This window comes from Nicotiana sylvestris, chromosome 7 (assembly GCF_000393655.2).
Source record: "Nicotiana sylvestris chromosome 7, ASM39365v2, whole genome shotgun sequence".
In the NCBI taxonomy this organism is placed as follows: Eukaryota; Viridiplantae; Streptophyta; class Magnoliopsida; order Solanales; family Solanaceae; genus Nicotiana; species Nicotiana sylvestris.
In genome coordinates, this window is record NC_091063.1 from 33,147,010 (window position 1) to 33,166,215 (window position 19,206).

The 19,206-nt window shown below is 41.6% G+C and overlaps 1 pseudogene; it reads left to right on the forward strand.

Annotated features, from left to right (window-relative positions):
* The first annotated feature begins 856 nt into the window (after nucleotides 1-856).
* LOC138872965 (probable cytochrome c biosynthesis protein) overlaps nucleotides 857-19,206 on the forward strand; it is a 49,051-nt pseudogene continuing 30,701 nt past the window's right edge.

Here is a 19,206-nt window from a genome sequence, read left to right on the forward strand (position 1 = left end):
AGCCGAAGGAATATTTGGAGAAGTATACACTGGGAGACGCAGCATGACCTTGAAGAGCGGAGATTTTAGATACACTAGGGCCACCACCACCATGGATTGCCACTGGTGTTCCTATTCACCAGAACACTTTGAGTTTCGAGGCGAAGGGTTGGCAAACCTTTGTCTACAGCAGACTGGACTCGAGCCAGAATGAGACTCACCTTCTGGTCCATCGGGGCAATTACTCACCTTCTGGTCCATCGGGGCAATTCTGCTTGCTTCTATTATGGTTGGGTACCCTATCAATGTGGGTGTCGTGATGTTAGCCAACATCTTAATGATTGCTTGACTAGTTGACTTGTCCTACATGTATTCCAACACTATTATAGAATATCTCACTAATGCATGGGTAGAGCCGAGGGATTATGATACAAATGGGAGGCTGAAGAAGCCTTTCTCTTGGTACTCACTGAGGGATGCGAACAACCCGAAAAGGAAAGGTCAGCCTTCTACCACCACAGGAAAGTCTAATGAGCTAGTTGTGGTAGTTACTGAGACAGTTGATATTCTATCCACTTCGGCCGAGCCTTTCTTTAGTACCTCAGTTATGCCCCTGCCATTATCTACAGCCCCTAATGCAGTTCTTGCCACAACTTTCACCTCGGCTTTGAAGCCAGGCCCAATGCCTACAGTCTCACTTTCTGTACTGCGAGTCTTCGAGACATTGGAGAGTCTTAACAAATAGATGCATACAACTACTACAACGATGTCTGACTTATCCAATATTGTTGTAGCACAATCTACTACTCAGGCACCTCAGTTTCCCCCGGCCGTTGAAGAGACATTGAAGAAGCTCCTAGAGAACTAGAACACAATTATGGCTACATTGGTACATGACGGGTCAGTGATCGAAGATCTAGGAAAGGAAGTAAAGAAGATGAGAAAATCCATGGATAGCAAGAAGTCAGTGGACAAGCTCCGAAGAGAAGTGAACAGAATTGCTCCAGCCGGAGATCTTCCATTTGACATGTTACTTGACCCGAACTAGTCGGCTCCAGATCCTGCAGCCCCATTTGTATCGGTAGCACCAGCTGACCAATCTGAAGTGCCAGACCTTACTGCCGACACTGCTGAGGCAGCGCGTCAAATGTTCGCCAAACCAGCCACACCTAGAGTCGATGATGATGAGATTCATTTGGCTGAGCCATAGGGCGATGATATTGTTGGGGACACAATAATGTCCAAGGAGCTATAGAGAGTTTTCTTCACTCTTTTACTCTTATTTTGCTAAGCATTAGGGATAATGCTTGTTTTTATTCGGGGAAGGGGGATAGGGTAGAGTATATTTGATACATTTGATACATTCTGAGATAATTGGACTTTAATAACTTGATAATATTATCTCTTTTCTTATTTTTCTATCAAATAGAAAAGTTAAGGTTTCGACCTGGCTGTTTTAGGACATATAGTATAGACTTTACATACTTACCAATGCACTTTTGTACTGAAAAGAGTACTTGTCTCTTCCATTTGCTTCTAAAGCATGATGATTCCACGTGTCTTTTAATCCAATAGAGACAATATATTACATTTACATTGCTATCTTGATATCTCTCTTGGGTCCATTTCTATTGTTTTGTTCTCTTTGCTTCTGCTGAAGTTTTTTTGAGTATTTGATTTGCGTCTATCAACATATTTTGTATGTCTTCTTTGACTTTTTTCCTGGGTTTTGTGAGTTTGCTTCTGCAATTTCCTTTTGGTGTATTTTCTATCTCAATTTTGGTGCATAATATATTCATTTGTTATCACAATATTTTGTGACTGTAAAACTTTCGTAGGTCTAGCCTGATACACAGAGCACTTTATGTGTTTTTCTATTTATGAATTATTTGATAAGTGGAAAAATTATTTTTGAATGTTTGACTTAAATTCTGAATTGTATTCATCCGCTTTAAGATTCCTAGGAATTTCTTATGTTTCAAGTAATTGGAAAAACGGTTTCAATTATGTTCTGTCAATATGTAAGTTCATACATGTCAAAGTATAATAAATTGATAATACCTCCTAATGTGTTTTAACATCTTTTTTCTCAGGGGAAAATTCTTAGAGGCGGCTAAGGTTCTAAAGTGGATTGAAGCTGACATTACAGTTTTCCACATATTGAGCTAACAAAACTTAATAAAATCAGAATTATGTTATAGAAAGAATTTAGCTTTGAACTCTTTCTTCCTTTTGCAGGAATATTGTGGCTAAAGATGGACCAAGATGGAGAAAGACATGTAAGTTTGCCCCTTTTTATTGTATGTTTGACTGTTGTTATATGTAAATTTTTACATTCAGATTCCGGGTTAGAATATAATACTTTATCTATTAACTTCCTTGCATTTGGAGTTCATATATGAGGATAAAATATGTTCTTGGATATTATAAAATTAGCAAAATCTAACTATTGATATGAATTTTCCGTTTCTTCTAACAAGGATGCATAATATCTAGTTCTTTTTCTATCCTTTAGGAGAGTAGTTTGACAATGCATAATAATCTTTGCTAAAATTATCAATGTAGATATGTCCTGAACTTGAAGAAAACTACTTAAATAAAGTTCATCTGCCGAACAACCTCTTCATATTCATTTCACTAGAGCATAAGCAACTAAAATTCAAGCTCATTTGTTCTACTTATAATCATAGGGAGGCGAATTAAGTAGATAATAGAACTTTAGGTTTTGTTGACTCAAGTCTCAAGGTATGAGGACATATGCTTATGGTGTGTTATAACCAAGTTAAAAGAAGAATTTTATAATTGAAAGATCTCACAACAGTATAATAATAAAATAAATAAACAAGACTGGATGGTACATGAAATGTATTTTTTCCTTTTTGATGACCTAGATATTGGCGAATCCTTGGGACCAACTGCAACCTTCTATACTCATGAAATTTAAATACCGCACTTAGTTCGCATGGCACAAGACTCAAACTTGTGGGATAAGCTACAATTCCTCAATATTTGCCACTTGAACTACGCCCTCGGGCTGGTATGCTAGACGTATTGCCAATGTATCATTTGTGCATCTTCACTTTCTTAGCATTATGTTCATATGGCATAGAATAATTATAGGAAGTAACCAGAACAACTCAAGTTTATGTGTATCTAGTGAAATATGACAACACAATGATTTGAAAGAGAAATTGTAGGTTGTGGTGTTAATATATACTCCATGTCTACTACATATAGATATTTTGCTTATTCTTTTTAAATTCAATTAGCAAATTAAGAGCATCATAATAGAATCACAAAATTCAATGCAAAAATATATAAAAAAGTAGACTAACAGGCAAAATGACCACCAAGTCAATTTTTTTAGTTACCACCAATGTTGTCAAATCTTGGATGAAGTGAGTTTTTTGTCTGAACTTAAGGTTTTACATTTAGGTATTTACTACATTGTTTAACTAACTGTATGACTTTATGTCACGACCCCAAACCACCCTGGTCGTGATGGCACCTATCACATTACTAGGCAAGCCGATTCAACATTTACAATACGAGTTCTTTTATAAATTCATTTTTCTAATCAGATAAGTCTCAAATCTCTCATTTATAATCTATATAAAAATATGTGGAAACAAGTACGTAAATACATCAACATAGTGCGAATCTTGTGTCACTAGTCATGAGCCACTAAGTACAACTCAACATTGTCTGCTTAATACAAAACAAGTCTGAAATATAAAGTACTAGGATAGGAAGGAGAAAGGCAGGGCTGTGAACACCGTGCAACTACCTTGCTAATTCCGAAAATACACAGAAGCTGCTGAAAGCTCTCACTCTGATTCTCTACTACCTGGATCTACACACAAGGTGCAGGGAGTAACGTGAATACGCCAACTTAGTAAGTAACCAAATTAAATAAAGTTTGAGTGCAGTGACGAGCATTTAAAATCATATGCATACTTTATTAAGAATCTCAAAAGAAATATCGAAGTCAAAATCTGCAGTTCGATAACCAAATGTCTCGTAAAAACTCCAGTTTCAATGAAAATCCTTTAAAGCATTTATTCAACATTTTTCAATAAAGGCTCAGTATGAAAGAACAGTGAAAACATAGCATCTCATAAACAAGCCCCTCGGGCAAAGTATCACTCATAAGTATAACCCCTCGGGCAAGCCTCTCAGTCACTCGTGACTCGACTCTCGTCAGTCAATGCTCACACCCAACACTCCCACTCAATAGATATCTCATAATAATAACCGATGCGGCGCATAACCCGATCCATAATGTATAGTCGACTATGCTCACTAGGAGTGTACAGACTCCGGAGGGGCTCCTACATCCCAAGCGCTATATCGCTGTGGCGCGCAGCCCGATCCAACATATCGCTGTGGCATGTAACCCGATCCATATATATATAAATATCGTTGCAGCATGCAGCCCGATCCATATACATATATAAATATCACTGCGGCTCATAGCCCGATCCATAAATATATATATAATACTCACCATCGGGTCCTCGACCACTCTCTCAGTCATTAACCTCACAGCCACTCGATCATTTCAGTGAAAATTAGGGAACTCAGCTTAAACAGTTTTCTTATATTTGAAAGAAGAGTAATGAAACTGAATCAATAATAAACAGGTAAAATCATGACTGAGGATATGCTTTCAAATCAAAACAGTGTGAGAAAAGTAGTAAAACACCCCTAATGGTCCAAATAGTTCGGTACAAGGCCCAGAACATGGCATTCCGCCCAAGTTAACAGATTCATTTCTAAAACACATGGATATCATATAAAGTTTATCAAAATATGTAACTTTACAGTTGCCACGGGACGTCCCAAATCACAATCCCTACAGGTGCATGCCTACATGCCCGTCACCTCATTTATCAAAACAGTACAAACTTCCGGGGTTTCATACCCTCAAGTCTAGATTTACAATCCTTCCTTACCTCAAACCAGATAAAATCCTACTCCGCGATGCCCTTGCCTCTCGACTCGGCCTCAACTCACCTTGAATAAATCCAAAATCAGAATCATAACATCAATATAAGCTAAGGGAACAAAGCCCACGCGAAAATAATCAAATTACACCATAAATTCCAAAATTGGACAAACCCGACCCCCGGGCCCACATCTTAGAATCCGATAAAAATCACATCAATAGAATCTTTATCCTCCCACGAGTCGATACATACCAAGAACATCAAAATCGGACCCTAAATGGCCCCTCAAATCCCCAACGGAAACTCTCCAATACTAAGCCCTAGTTCTCCAATTTTAAACCCTTAAATTCCAATAATTTCAAGCATAATCAGTAAGATAATGCCATAGAATGAAGTATTGGGTTCAAAAATCATACCTCCAAGCTTTATCCCTTGAATTCCTCTTCAAATCCTCTCAAAAAGCTCTCAACCCGTCTCAAAAATGGTGGAACAAAGCTGAAATTCACAAAAGCGGGTTTATATAGTTTCTGCCCAGGCATTTTTGCACATGCGCACAAATTATTGCATATGTGGTCCGCACTTACGGAAAAATCTCTGCATCTGCGGATTTTCACTTAAAACCCCTCGTCCGCACCTGCGGTCAATCTATCGCACCTGTGGGCTCGCAGGTGTGCCTCAACTCCCGCTTCTGCGCTGCCCAACCGCATCTGCAACCTTCCTCGCTTCTGCGGTCTTTGCACCTGCGGTCCCCTAACCGCATATGCGGTTATGACAGAACTAGTAGCTTCAGCTGCATTCTCCAACTTCCAAACTTTCCGATAACCATCCGAAATCATCCCGAGGCCCCCAGAACCTCATCCAAAAATACGAACAAGTCACATATCATCAAAAGGTCTATCAAACCTCCCCCGAATTATTTGAAATTTTTCACACACATCAAAAATGACATAACAAACCTACTCAATTTTCGGGAATTCATTTCCAACCCTGATCTCAAAATTTCCACTACCAACCGGAAAACGTCAAAATTCCAATTTCACCAGTTCAAGCCTAAATCTACCACGGACCTCCAAAATACATTCCGTTCACGCTTCTAAGTCCCAAAACACCTGACGAAGCTATCCGAACCATCAGAATTCACATTTGAGACCTTCTTCCCATAAGTCAACATCCAGTTAACTTTTCCAACTTAAGCTTACTCAAAAGAGACTAAGTGTCTCATTCCTCTACACAACCACTCTGAACCCTAACCAAACAACCCGATACCACATAATACAATTGAACAACACATAAAGAATCATAAATGGTGAAAATGGAGTGGTAACCCATGAAACGATCGGCCAGGTCATTACATCCTCCCCCTCTTAAATAAATGTTTGTTCTCGAACGAGTCAAGAAACATACCTGAAGCCTCAAATAGGTGAGGATATCTGCTCTGTATCTCCTGCTTGGTCTCCTAGGTGGCCTCCTCTACTGGCCGACCTCTTCACTGCACTTTCACTGAAGCTATATACTTTGATCTCAAGTTTCAAATATGACGCTCCAAAACAACTATTGGCTCCACATCATAAGTCAAATCACCTTCTAACTGAACCGTGCTGAAATCCAAAACATGAGACAGATCACCAATATACTTCCGAAACATAGAAACATGAAATACCAGATGCACACTCGACAAGCTGGGTGGCAAAGCAAGCTCATAAGCCACCTCCCCAATCCTCTGAAGCACCTCAAAAGGACCAATGAACTGAGGACTCAATTTACCCTTCTTCCCAAATCTCATAACACCCTTCACGGGTGAAACCTTTAGTAGAACATTCTCCCCAACCATGTAAGACACATCACAGACCTTCTTGTCAGCATAAATCTTCTGTCTCGACTGCGCTGTACGAAGCTGCTCCTGAATCACTCTTACCTTGTCTAAAGCATCCAATACTAAGTCTGTCTCCAAAATCCTAGCCTCGCCTAGCTCAAACCAACCAACTGGAGATCTATACTGTCTCCCATATAAAGCCTCATATAGATCCATCTGAATACTCGACTGATAACCATTGTTGTATGCAAACTCCGCGAGCGGTAGAAACTGATCCCATGACCCTCTAAAATCAATTACACAAGCACGCAACATGTCCTCCAATATTTGAATAGTGCACTCGGACTGCCCGTCCGTCTGAGGGTGAAAATCTATGCTCAAATCCACATGAGCACCCAACTCTCGCTGCGCGATCCTCCAAAACTGTGAAGTAAACTGAGTATCCCTATCTGAAATGATTGAAACTAGAACCCCATGCAGGCGAACAATCTCTCCGATGTAAATCTCCGCTAACCACTCTGAACAATAGGTAGTTCACACAGGAATGAAGTGCACGGACTTGGTCAACTAATCCACAATCACCCAAATAGCATCAAACTTCTACAAAGTCTGTGGGAGCCCAACTACAAAATCCATGGTGATCCACTCCCGCTTCCACTCTAGAATATCTATCTGCTGAAGCAAGCCACCCGGTCTCTGAAGCTCATATTTCACCTACTAACAATTGAGACGCCGAGCTACAAATCCCACAATATCCTTCTTCATTCTTCTCCACCAATAATGTTGTCTCAAATCCTAATACATCTTCACGGCACCCGGATGGATGGAATACCGCGAGCTATGAGCCTCCTCTAGAATCAACTCCCGAAGCCCATCTACATTGGGCACACATATCCGGTCATGCATCCTCAATACCATATCATTACCAATAGTCACATCTCTAGCATCGTCGTGCTGAACCCTGTCCTTGAGGACAAGCAAATGAGGATTATAATACTGGCGCTCTCTGATGTGATCAAACAAGGAAGATCGAGAAACCACACAAGCTAAGACCCGACTGGGCTACGAAATATCCAACCTCATGAACCTATTGGCCAAGGCCTGAACATCAACTACAAGAGGTCTCTCCCCAACATGAATATATGTCAAACTGCCCATACTCATCGCCTTCCTACTCAAGGCATCAACCACTACATTAGCCTTTCCCGAATCATACAAGATAGTGATACCATAATCGTTTAGTAGCTCCAACCATCTCCGCTGCCTCAAATTGAGATCCTTCAATTTAAATAAGTGTTGGAGGCTACGATGATCAGTAAACACCTCACAAGACACACCATACAAATAATGCCTCCAAATCCTCAACACGTGAACAATGGCAGCCAACTCTAGATCATGAACAAGGTAGTTCTTTTCAAGGGGCTTCAACTGACGAGAAGCATAAGCAATCACTCTACCCCCTACATCAACACATACCCAATACCAACTCTCGAAGAATGACAATACACTGTATATGAACCTGAAGCTGATGGCAAAACCAATACTGGAGTTGTGGTCAATGTAGTCTTGAGCTTCTGAAAGCTCGCCTCACACTCATCCGACCACCTGAACGAAGCACCTTTTTGAGTCAATTTGGTCAAGGGTGATGTAATAGATGAAAATCCTTGAACGAACCGACGGTAATAACCTGCCAAACCAAGAAAACTGTGAATCTCTGTGGCTGAGGATGGTCTGGGCCAGCTCTAAACTGCCTCTATCTTCTTCGGATCAACCTGAATACCCTCACTGGACACCACATGTCCTAGGAAAGCCACTGAACTGAGCCAAAACTCACACTTGGAGAACTTTGCTCAAAGCTTCTCCTCCCTCAATCTCTGCAACACAACTCTTAAATGCTCCGCGTGCTCCACCTGATTATGCGAGTATACCAGAATATCATCAATGAATACGATAACGAACATGTCGAGATAAGGCTGAAACATGCTATTCATCAAATGCATGAACGTTGCTGGGGCATTGGTCAGCCCAAAAGATATCACAAGGAACTCATAATGAAAGTCGTCTTAAGAATATCTAAGTCTCTAATCTTCAATTGGTGATACCCTGATTGGAGATTAATCTTGGAGAACACTTTCGCTCCCTGAAGTTGGTCAAATAAATCAACAATACAAGGCAAAGGATACTTGTTCTTGATTGTGACTTTGTTCAACTGCCTGTAATCAATGCACATCCTCATCGTGCCATCCTTTTTCTTCATAAATAGAACAGGCGCACTCTATGGCAACAGACTAGGCCAAATAAACCCCTTATCAAGGAGTTCCTGAAGTTGTTCCTTCAACTCCTTCAACTCCATCGGTGCCATACGATATGGTAAAATAGAAATGGGCTGAGTGCCCAACACCAAATCAATACCAAAATCAATATTCCTTTCCGGGGGCATGCCTGACAGGTCTGCAGGAAACACATCCGGAAAGTCCATCACTACCGGGACTGAAACTATACTAGGAGTATGTGCACTGACATCCCTCATAAAAACTAAGTATGAGAGTTAACCTTTCCCAACCATCTGTGGGTCCTTCAAAAATGAAATCACCCTACTAGGGACAAAATCAGTCGAACCATTCAATCTGTGGTACATCCGGCAAAGCCAACGTCACTGTCTTAGCATGACAGTCCAATATAGAACTGTTACACCTCCTTTTTACGTACCCGAGAGGGTACAAGGGAGTTTTTTCCAATTAAAGGACAATCGAAACAGGATTGGTTTATTTATTTCAGAGTCGCCACTTGGGAGATTTAGGGTGTCCCAAGTCACCAATTTTAATCCCGAATCGAGGAAAAGAATGACTCCATATTACAGTTTGCGTACCAGAAATCCGGATAAGGAATTCTGTTAACCCGGGAGAAGGTGTTAGGCATTCCCGAGTTCCGTGGTTCTAGCACGGTCGCTCAACTGTTATATTCGGCTTGATTATCTGATTTTATACAAATATGAACTTATGTGCAAATTTTATCTTTTAACCGCTTTATTATTATTGTTTTTAAAAGAAATGTGAACATCGCTTAAAACACGTCTTTGGACTGCGTCACATGAAATGCACCCACAATCCGGAACACGTTTTATTTGATGTTTTGGGATTTGGATTCGGGTCGCATGAAATGCACACCCAGGCTTAAGAAAGTAAAATATTAAACACGCGCCTAAAGAGACTATCGCGTTATTATTTTGGGGAAGACCGTGAAATTCGCTAAACGGTCCTTCCGAATTCTAATTAAACCATACATTTTGTGAGGGCCCCGCAATCTATACGTTTTATTTGGCGAGGCTCGTCTCATTTTTATTTTTAAAGGATAAACCTACAATGACTATATTTTCTATGTCGCGTTTGTCTCTACTAATTGAAAACAGAAATAGTCCTAGTTAATTACATGCTTGCAGATTTATTTATAGCAGGATTCAAAATGCTTTTACAGAATACAGAAAACGTGACTACGCATACGGACAGCTGATTGAACATTACGGGCCCAAATCCAGCTCATGCGGGAAGGGCCAGACCTGGGCCACTGTTTGTTCGATGCGGGCCTGCTTGGTCTGTTTTGACCCGGGCTCGACCTTCATGAGGTTGAGACTGCAAGCTTTGTGTTCTTTGTTCTAGAGTATGGTTTACCAGTTATATGAGACCATTTATTAGAAGGGAAAGAACTTAACTAATAGTGGATAGTTTTCATGCTTAGCCTACATTAAAGAATATACGACACAATTAAACTAAGTCTAAGATACAACCCATTGCATTGGGAATATTTTCACCTAACAACATACATATATAAACTAACATTCAACTAATCTACATTGATATATACTAAGCATGCAGGCTACTTCTATTATCCAAACAGGAATGAAAATTATTATACAGTACATGATATTTAATGTAACAGTCTATGTATATATAAACATCTGCAGATCCTCTCCTTTACATTCATGCTCAAACTTTTCAAGTTACAATGGTAGTATATTTGTGTACCTGGTATAGAGAACAAAAGGAGGAAGAAAATGATCAGTTGAGTGGTACGCAGCAAGCACAGCAACAACAGATAATACAGCCCAACACAGCAACAATCAAACAGCCACAAAGATGGAGTTCACACGTTGGTCGAGCAACAGACAAATAATCCCAGGAAACGGGATGGGAAACAAGACCAATCGAGAAAAGAACCAGAATATTTTGTGCTATAGCCAACAAAAATTCAATAACCACCAAAGCTCAGCAAACAACCAGCACAGTTTCAAACAATCAGGGAGACTAAAACTCAATGTACAGCACACAGAAACTCAATGTAGTAGCAATCACAGCTGAAGATACACAGACTTCTCTTAATGGAACAATAACAGCCCCAGCTAGGATAACCAACTTGGTTTCTTTGTGCAGTTTTTGGACAGTGTTAAGTTAAAGTATTTCTGGAAATTTCTTTCTGTTTTTTTTCCAGCTTTCTTCAACTCACTAGACCTCTCTCAAGACTAAAATTTCCAGCCCCTTTTAAGTTCTGAAAACAGTTTATTTATAAGCCAACAAACCAGTGCAGTCAAGCTGCCTGGATTCTGCCAATTGCAGACTGCCCATACCTATTAAATCCCATGCCTAAGCATCGTTTTGATGCCAGCCATTTTGTTCCCCATGCCTGGCTTATTCCTTTTGTTCAAGAGTTATGGGTTCATTTACGTATTCATTTTAACCCCATACTCTTGTGTCTTGTTCCCCATTGGCATTAGTTTAATCCTAATTTAGTACCCTACTTGTCAGCTCACTTAAACTAAGCTTTTCTGTTCTTTTCGAACCCCAGACTACCCTTGTTAAACCTTGATTATTACTGCCCTAAACCCATTGCAGCATCAGGGCATTTTGAACTTCTGAAAGTTCAAATTCAGGACTGCCCTGGACTGAACCTTTTCAGTCATTTTTGCAATGCAAACAAACCCATTTCAAACAATGTCGGGCATTCAGTCATTGACATGGTTCAATTAGTCATGTGTAATTATTAGCTCATTTGATCCATTGTTATAGAAAACTAATCGACGACGTTTATCGAGTCGACTATACTAAACATAATAGGTAATAATCAGTCGCTCATATAAACAACACGTACAGGGTCCCGAATGACTTCAAATATTTTTTGTTCAATTACTGGGAACCTATATGAGTTAACTTATTTGACTATTAATCTAATTGACGAGCATGTATATCACAGAGTACATTCAGAACACACATAGAAAGTCAACCGACCAAATAAAAGGTCTTTGACAGAGACGGAAGAAATTAGAAAATTATCAGACAATAACAAACAGTCACAACAAAGCATGCTAACAACTCAATCAAAACTAAAATAAAGAGAAGGGAAAACTTACCGAAAAAGTTTAAACCAAACTGACCCAAATCCATCTTAGCTTCGACCATTTGAGGCCGAACAAACTTTAATCAGGGTGTTCTCACACGAGAACACCTTGATTAAGGTCTATTAGACCTCAAACCCCTGTTAAGACCGGCCGGATTCCAAGGCTATTCGTGTTCTAGGTTTTGGATCTTCAGATCTGGTTTTTTAGGAGTTTTGGGTAGATTCGGACCAAACCAAGTCTGGTTTGGTCACGAGGAAGGTCAGGGGAGTGTCTAGTACGAAGATGGTGAGGTTTGGTATAAGTCAGAGTTCGACTCGAATCTTCAAATGAAGATTCGAGACGAAGGAAGGTGATTCGAGGCTAGGGGTAACAGATCCATGTTCAGAAGAGTGAGGTGGTCCTAGGGTGTTCAGGAGGTGGTCACCGGCGTTCATGCCGCCGGGTTCTGGTGAAAGGGAAACTAGGGTGGCTGCTAGGGTTTCGGGGGTTCAGGGCTTGGTGAAGGAGATGAGTGAAGGGGGGTTCGGATAGGGGGCGTGGGGTGTGAGGGAAGGTTTATATACGGAGTAGAGGATTGGATCCGGGACGTTAGATCAGATGATCTCAACGGCTTGGATCTGATGGTGAGGGGTGAGACGAGGTCGTTTGGCATTAAAACGGGGTCGTTTGGATTTAAGTGAGGGGTTGGGTAGGATCGGCTAAACAGGTCGGGTTACGGGTGCGGATGTGGACCGTTGGATGGGTATGGTTGAACGGCTCATATCAGACGCCCTATGCGGCGTCGTTTCGGGAGGTGCCTGGGCAGGCCTGGTCTGGACCGGGTCCTTGGACGTGGCTGATGTGGGCTGAACTTGGGCCTCAATTCAAAAATAGGCCCAAGTCCGATTTACTGCACCATTTGCATTCTTTTTCTTTTGTTTTCCAATTTTAAAAATACAACTAAATTAAAATGAACTTGCTACATCCAACTAATCAATACTTAACACAATTATTTACACACATACTAAAAAATTCTAAATGGTTAAATCACAACCTGAAATAAAAGATGCACACATATTTTTTGTGAATTTTCTTCTTTTTTTTTAATGACCGAATTATGGTTTAATTACCATGACATACATACTTTGTATTTTTATCGGTAAGATTAAATGCAAAATGGACAGACCCACAAATGACTAACAGCACATGTCACGAAAAAATTGGAAATTTGTACAGCGAGGTCACTGGTCACTATTTTTGTTTTCTTTTTGGAGCGTTTGTCCGTGAAGCAAAAATCACGTGCTTACAGCTGCCCCTCTTTTCCCGAAGACACGAAGGGTTTTCGCGCAAAGATAAAGCGGGCGATTTTTGCTCGTCTGAGTACTCTGCGTGAAGCATTTTTTGAAAAAGATTTGACCAAACCTTTACTTCAGAGGTTTCCTACATATCCTGGGCTGAACAGGAATCAGGCCAATATAGTTCGGGAAATTTTGGTAGCTGGGACTACCGTGTGACTGTAGAGCTCGCTGTTGTTGTGCGCTGTTGCATGTTGCTGCAGGATGCTACCGCTCACCGATCTCCTTGTTACATTGTTCTGAAAGGAAAAACAAGAAGCTAAGCTAGACTATGGATCATGAGATCTCATCTATCCTCGACTCGTTCTTGTTGCCTTGCTTTCTTGTCGGCTAGCGCTTTCCTCCGATGCCTTTATTTTGTGAACTTGGGGGATGATACTGGTCCTTCGCCTTTTCTGAATGTCAGTTTTCATCACTTCGCTTGATCTGCTGGGAACATGGCCCTCTTCTTTAAGCCTTTCAATGGTTTCTTCAGTGGTATGGCTTTCTTCATCAAAATTGTTATGTTGGGCATGCTATAACGTTCCCAAATTGTGCATTCCTTCTTCCTTTTGAATCGCGCGCTTGCCTTTGCAGCCTTCTGCTTCTTGGTGCTGGGGATTTTATTGTTTCCTGCCAGGGGATCTCTATTGTAACCTTCCGCCTTCAGGTGGGGTTACTGATTTCCAAAATCTAGAGCTGAAAAGTATTCCCGCATTTTACTAGTGGGCAACCTAGAACTTAAATGTATTCCCGCATTTTACTGGTGGGCGACCTAGAACTTAAAAGTATTCCCGCATTTTACTGGTGGGCGACCTAGAACTTAAATGTATTCCCGCATTTTACTGGTGGGCGACCTAGAACTTAAAAGTATTCCCGCATTTTACTGGTGGGCGACCTAGAACTTAAAAGTATTCCCGCATTTTACTGGTGGGCGACCTAGAACTTAAAAGTATTCCCGCATTTTACTGGTGGGCGACCTAGAACTTAAAAGTATTCCCGCATTTTACTGGTGGGCGACCTAGAACTTAAATGTATTCCCGCATTTTACTGGTGGGCGACCTAGAACTTAAATGTATTCCCGCATTTTACTGGTGGGCGACCTAGAACTTAAATGTATTCCCGCATTTTACTGGTGGGCGACCTAGAACTTAAAAGTATTCCCGCATTTTACTGGTGGGCGACCTAGAACTTAAAAGTATTCCCGCATTTTACTGGTGGGCGACCTAGAACTTAAATGTATTCCCGCATTTTACTGGTGGGCGACCTAGAACTTAAATGTATTCCCGCATTTTACTGGTGGGCGACCTAGAACTTAAAAGTATTCCCGCATTTTACTGGTGGGCGACCTAGAACTTAAAAGTATTCCCGCATTTTACTGGTGGGCGACCTAGAACTTAAAAGTATTCCCGCATTTTACTGGTGGGCGACCTAGAACTTAAAAGTATTCCCGCATTTTACTGGTGGGCGACCTAGAACTTAAATGTATTCCCGCATTTTACTGGTGGGCGACCTAGAATTTAAATGTATTCCCGCATTTTACTGGTGGGCGACCTAGAACTTAAATGTATTCCCGCATTTTACTGGTGGGCGACCTAGAACTTAAATGTATTCCCGCATTTTACTGGTGGGCGACCTAGAACTTAAAAGTATTCCCGCATTTTACTGGTGGGCGACCTAGAACTTAAAAGTATTCCCGCATTTTACTGGTGGGCGACCTAGAACTTAAAAGTATTCCCGCATTTTACTGGTGGGCGACCTAGAACTTAAAAGTATTCCCGCATTTTACTGGTGGGCGACCTAGAACTTAAATGTATTCCCGCATTTTACTGGTGGGCGACCTAGAACTTAAAAGTATTCCCGCATTTTACTGGTGGGCGACCTAGAACTTAAAAGTATTCCCGCATTTTACTGGTGGGCGACCTAGAACTTAAATGTATTCCCGCATTTTACTGGTGGGCGACCTAGAACTTAAATGTATTCCCGCATTTTACTGGTGGGCGACCTAGAACTTAAATGTATTCCCGCATTTTACTGGTGGGCGACCTAGAACTTAAATGTATTCCCGCATTTTACTGTTGGGCGACCTAGAACTTAAATGTATTGAAATTGTTTCCCCGTTCTTCCGAGAAAATTTTTGACAATCGGCAGAAAATTTTTTGCCCCGGTTTTGGTGATTTCCCTGGCGTTGCGTCCTGCTGCCATTGTCAATCCTTTGTTTTCCTGCAGCAGACAAAAGGATTTAGTTAGTTTTAATCGTGGTGGGAGGAGGTGCCTTTCCGGCGGATGATTTTTCTCTCTTCCCCTTTTCTTGCTCTATGCCTCCATAATTGGTTGGTGGACAAAATTGCTTGCTGGGGGTATCCGGCCTGCTGGGGATTGGTTTTCAATTTATCCCCTTTTCTGCTTTCTCTTTACAGTACATGCTGTGGGAGTCTGCTCTTACTCCCGAAACCACTCCCTTTAGGAGTTTACCTCCTCCAAAACCGCAGGGCACAACACTGCATTGCCTGGGGCCAACCTTTAGGACTGTTGGGGTTATCCTGCATTGGATGAATCCCCCTTTGGACTCTGGTAGTAAGCTTTGAATAATCCTTTTCAAGACAAATTTTTAGGAAGAGAAATAAAAGATAGAAAAAGGAGAAAATCTTTCTGAACCAATATTTGGTGGGAGAAGAAATTCAGAAGAACTTATCTGGAGGACATGACTGGTCCCCGTGATCATGACGTGCACCATAGATTCTCGACCCAGTCTAGTTGTATCAATCGATTTGCCCGATGGTCTGACTTGCTGGGGATGATAAATGAGTGTCCATTTCGTTGCGAATGTGGTCGCTTTTTGTTGATCTGTCTTGTCGCCTCATAGTGCCCTTCGAGGGGTTTTCACTAATGAGACTCTCTCTTTTCTCTCATCTCCCGGCGCCTTATGGTGCCTGTGAAGGTTTTCACCAATAAGACTCTCTCATTTTATATCTCTCATCTTACGTCGCCTTTCGGTGCCTGTGAAGGTTTTCACCGATAAGACTCTCTCATTTTATTTTTCATCGAGGAATCGGGGTGTTGTCGATACGACCCTCTCTTCTGAAGATTCCTTTGACCATCAATTCCTTCCCAGTCTTATGATCCTCTTCTTTGCTGGAGATCGGGGTATTATTCTCGGCTTTATTTGCCTAACTTGGCATCTCTTGGATATTGATCGGGAGGTCTTTTGGACGTCGATGTTGGTTTTGGTGTGGGGGTAAAGAAAGGCTTATTGAAAAATGAAATAATTTCGACGGGTGATCTGCTACAACTTTTGGAATCAAACCTTTGTTGGAACTTAAAACATAACCTCTGCCCCAGTTTTCTTGCTTGGGGATTTTTTTTTTTTTTACACTTATGTTGAGCTACGTGCGTTACGCACACTATGCCTATTATGCACACTATGACCGAGCCGTGAGGCGCCTACGTATCCTCTTCGAGGAATCAGGTCAAACGTAGTTCCCACCTCGTGGTTTTTATCTTCTTCTTTTTCTTTTTTTTTTTCCTTTTTTTCTTCTTTTTTTTTTCATTTTTTTTTCATTTTTTCTTAAAAATTATCTTTTCTTCTTTCTCTTTTCATATCTTTTCCGTTAGTGATTCCAAAAGAGGGGTATGAAAGAATAACTTAAGGCTCAAAAGGGGGAAACAAGGGTTAAAGTGTTTGGATAGAAGAAAGAATTGCCTCCGTCATCTCATTATCCAATAAATACCAGATACAAACAAACGAACCAAAAATTGCCATAATTAAAGAAATTACGCATAATATCTCTTGACTGCATCAGAATTGATAGCCATGTCGACACATCTCCCCTCGATATCTGTCAAACACAAAGCACCGTTGGACAATACTCTGGTCACGATATAAGGCCCTTGCCAATTTGGGGCGAATTTGCCTTTTGCCTCGACCTGATGTGGGAGGATCTTCTTCAATACCTGCTACCCTACTTCAAACTTCCTGGGGCGCACCTTCTTATTATATGTTCTCGCCATTCTCTTCTGGTATAGCTGACCATGGCACACTGCTGCCAATCTTTTCTCATCTATCAAGCTCAACTGTTCCAATCGAGCTTTGACCCATTCCTCATCATCAATCCCGGCTTCAGCGACAATCCGGAGGGACGAAATTTCAACCTCCGCTGGTATTACGGCCTCAGTTTTGTACACCAACAAATAAGGAGTTGTACCTTTGGAAGTCCGGACAGTAGTGCGGTAACCCAACAAAGCAAAGGGTAATCTCTCGTGCCATTGTCTGGACCCTTCCACCATCTTTCGCAGTATCTTCTTGATGTTCTTATTGGCTGCTTCGACCGCTCCATTCGCCTTGGGACGATATGGGGTGGAATTGCGGTGTGTAATCTTGAATTGTTGGCATACCTCTCTCATCAGGCTGCTGTTAAGATTCGCACCGTTATCCGTGATGATTACTTTTGGGATCCCAAATCTGCAGATGATATGGGAGTGCACAAAATCCACCACTGCCTTTTTAGTTACCGACTTGAAGGTTTTAGCCTCAACCCATTTGGTGAAGTAATCAATGGTCACTAGAATGAACCTATGACCGTTGGATGCTGCCGGCTCAATAGGTCCAATGACATCCATGCCCCATGCCACAAACGGCCAGGGTGCTGACATCGTATGTAACTCTGTTGGCGGAGAATGAATCAAATCTCCATGTATCTGGCACTGATGGCATTTCCTCACGAAAGGTGATACAGTCGTGTTCCATGGTGAGCCAATAACACCCTGTTCGAAGGATCTTCCTTGCCAATACATATCCGCTCATGTGTGGCCCACAAACTCCAGCATGTACCTCTGCCATAACCGTCGTGGCTTGACCGGCATCTATGCATCTCAACAATCCCAAATCCGGGGTTCTTTTGTACAATACTCCTCCGCTGAGGAAGAAACCATTCGACAAACGCCGAAGGGCTCTTTTTTGGTCTCCAGAGGCATGTTCTGGATATATCCCCATTCTGAGGTATTCCTTGATATCATGAAACCAGGGTTCGCCATCTGCTTCTTCTTCTATGGCATTGCAGTAAGCGTGCTGATCACGGACCTGGATGTGCAGAGGATCAACATACATTTTGTCAGGGTGGTGCAGCATTGATGCTAAGGTGGCCAAGGCATCCGCAACCTCATTGTGAACTCTCGGGATATGTTTGAACTTCACCGATCGAAATTGCTTGCTCAGATCATGCAAGCATTGTCGATATGGTATGAGCTTTAGATCTCGCGTTTCCCATTCACCCTGAATCTGATGTACCAAGAGGTCCGAGTCTCCCAAGACCAAGACGTCTGGGACATCCATGTCCGCACCCAAGCACAGACCCAGAATGCAAGCTTCATACTCGGCCATATTATTGGTGCAATAGAAGCGTAGTTGAGCCGTAACAGGATAATGGCGTCCTGTTTCAGAAATAAGTACTGCTCCTATTCCAACCCCTTTCGCGTTTGCAGCTCCATCGAAGAAAAGCTTCCAACCCGGTTCCTCGGGTAACTCTAACTCATTTGTATGCATTACCTCCTCGTCGGGAAAATACGTTCTTAAAGGCTCGTATTTTTCATCAACAGGATTCTCTGCCAAATGATCGGCCAGCGCCTGGGCTTTCATGGCTGTCCTCGTCACATAGACGATATCAAACTCTGTGAGCAGAATTTGCCATTTTGCCAAACTTCCCGTGGGCATAGGTTTCTGAAAGATATACTTCAATGGGTCCGAACGGGATATGAGATAAGTAG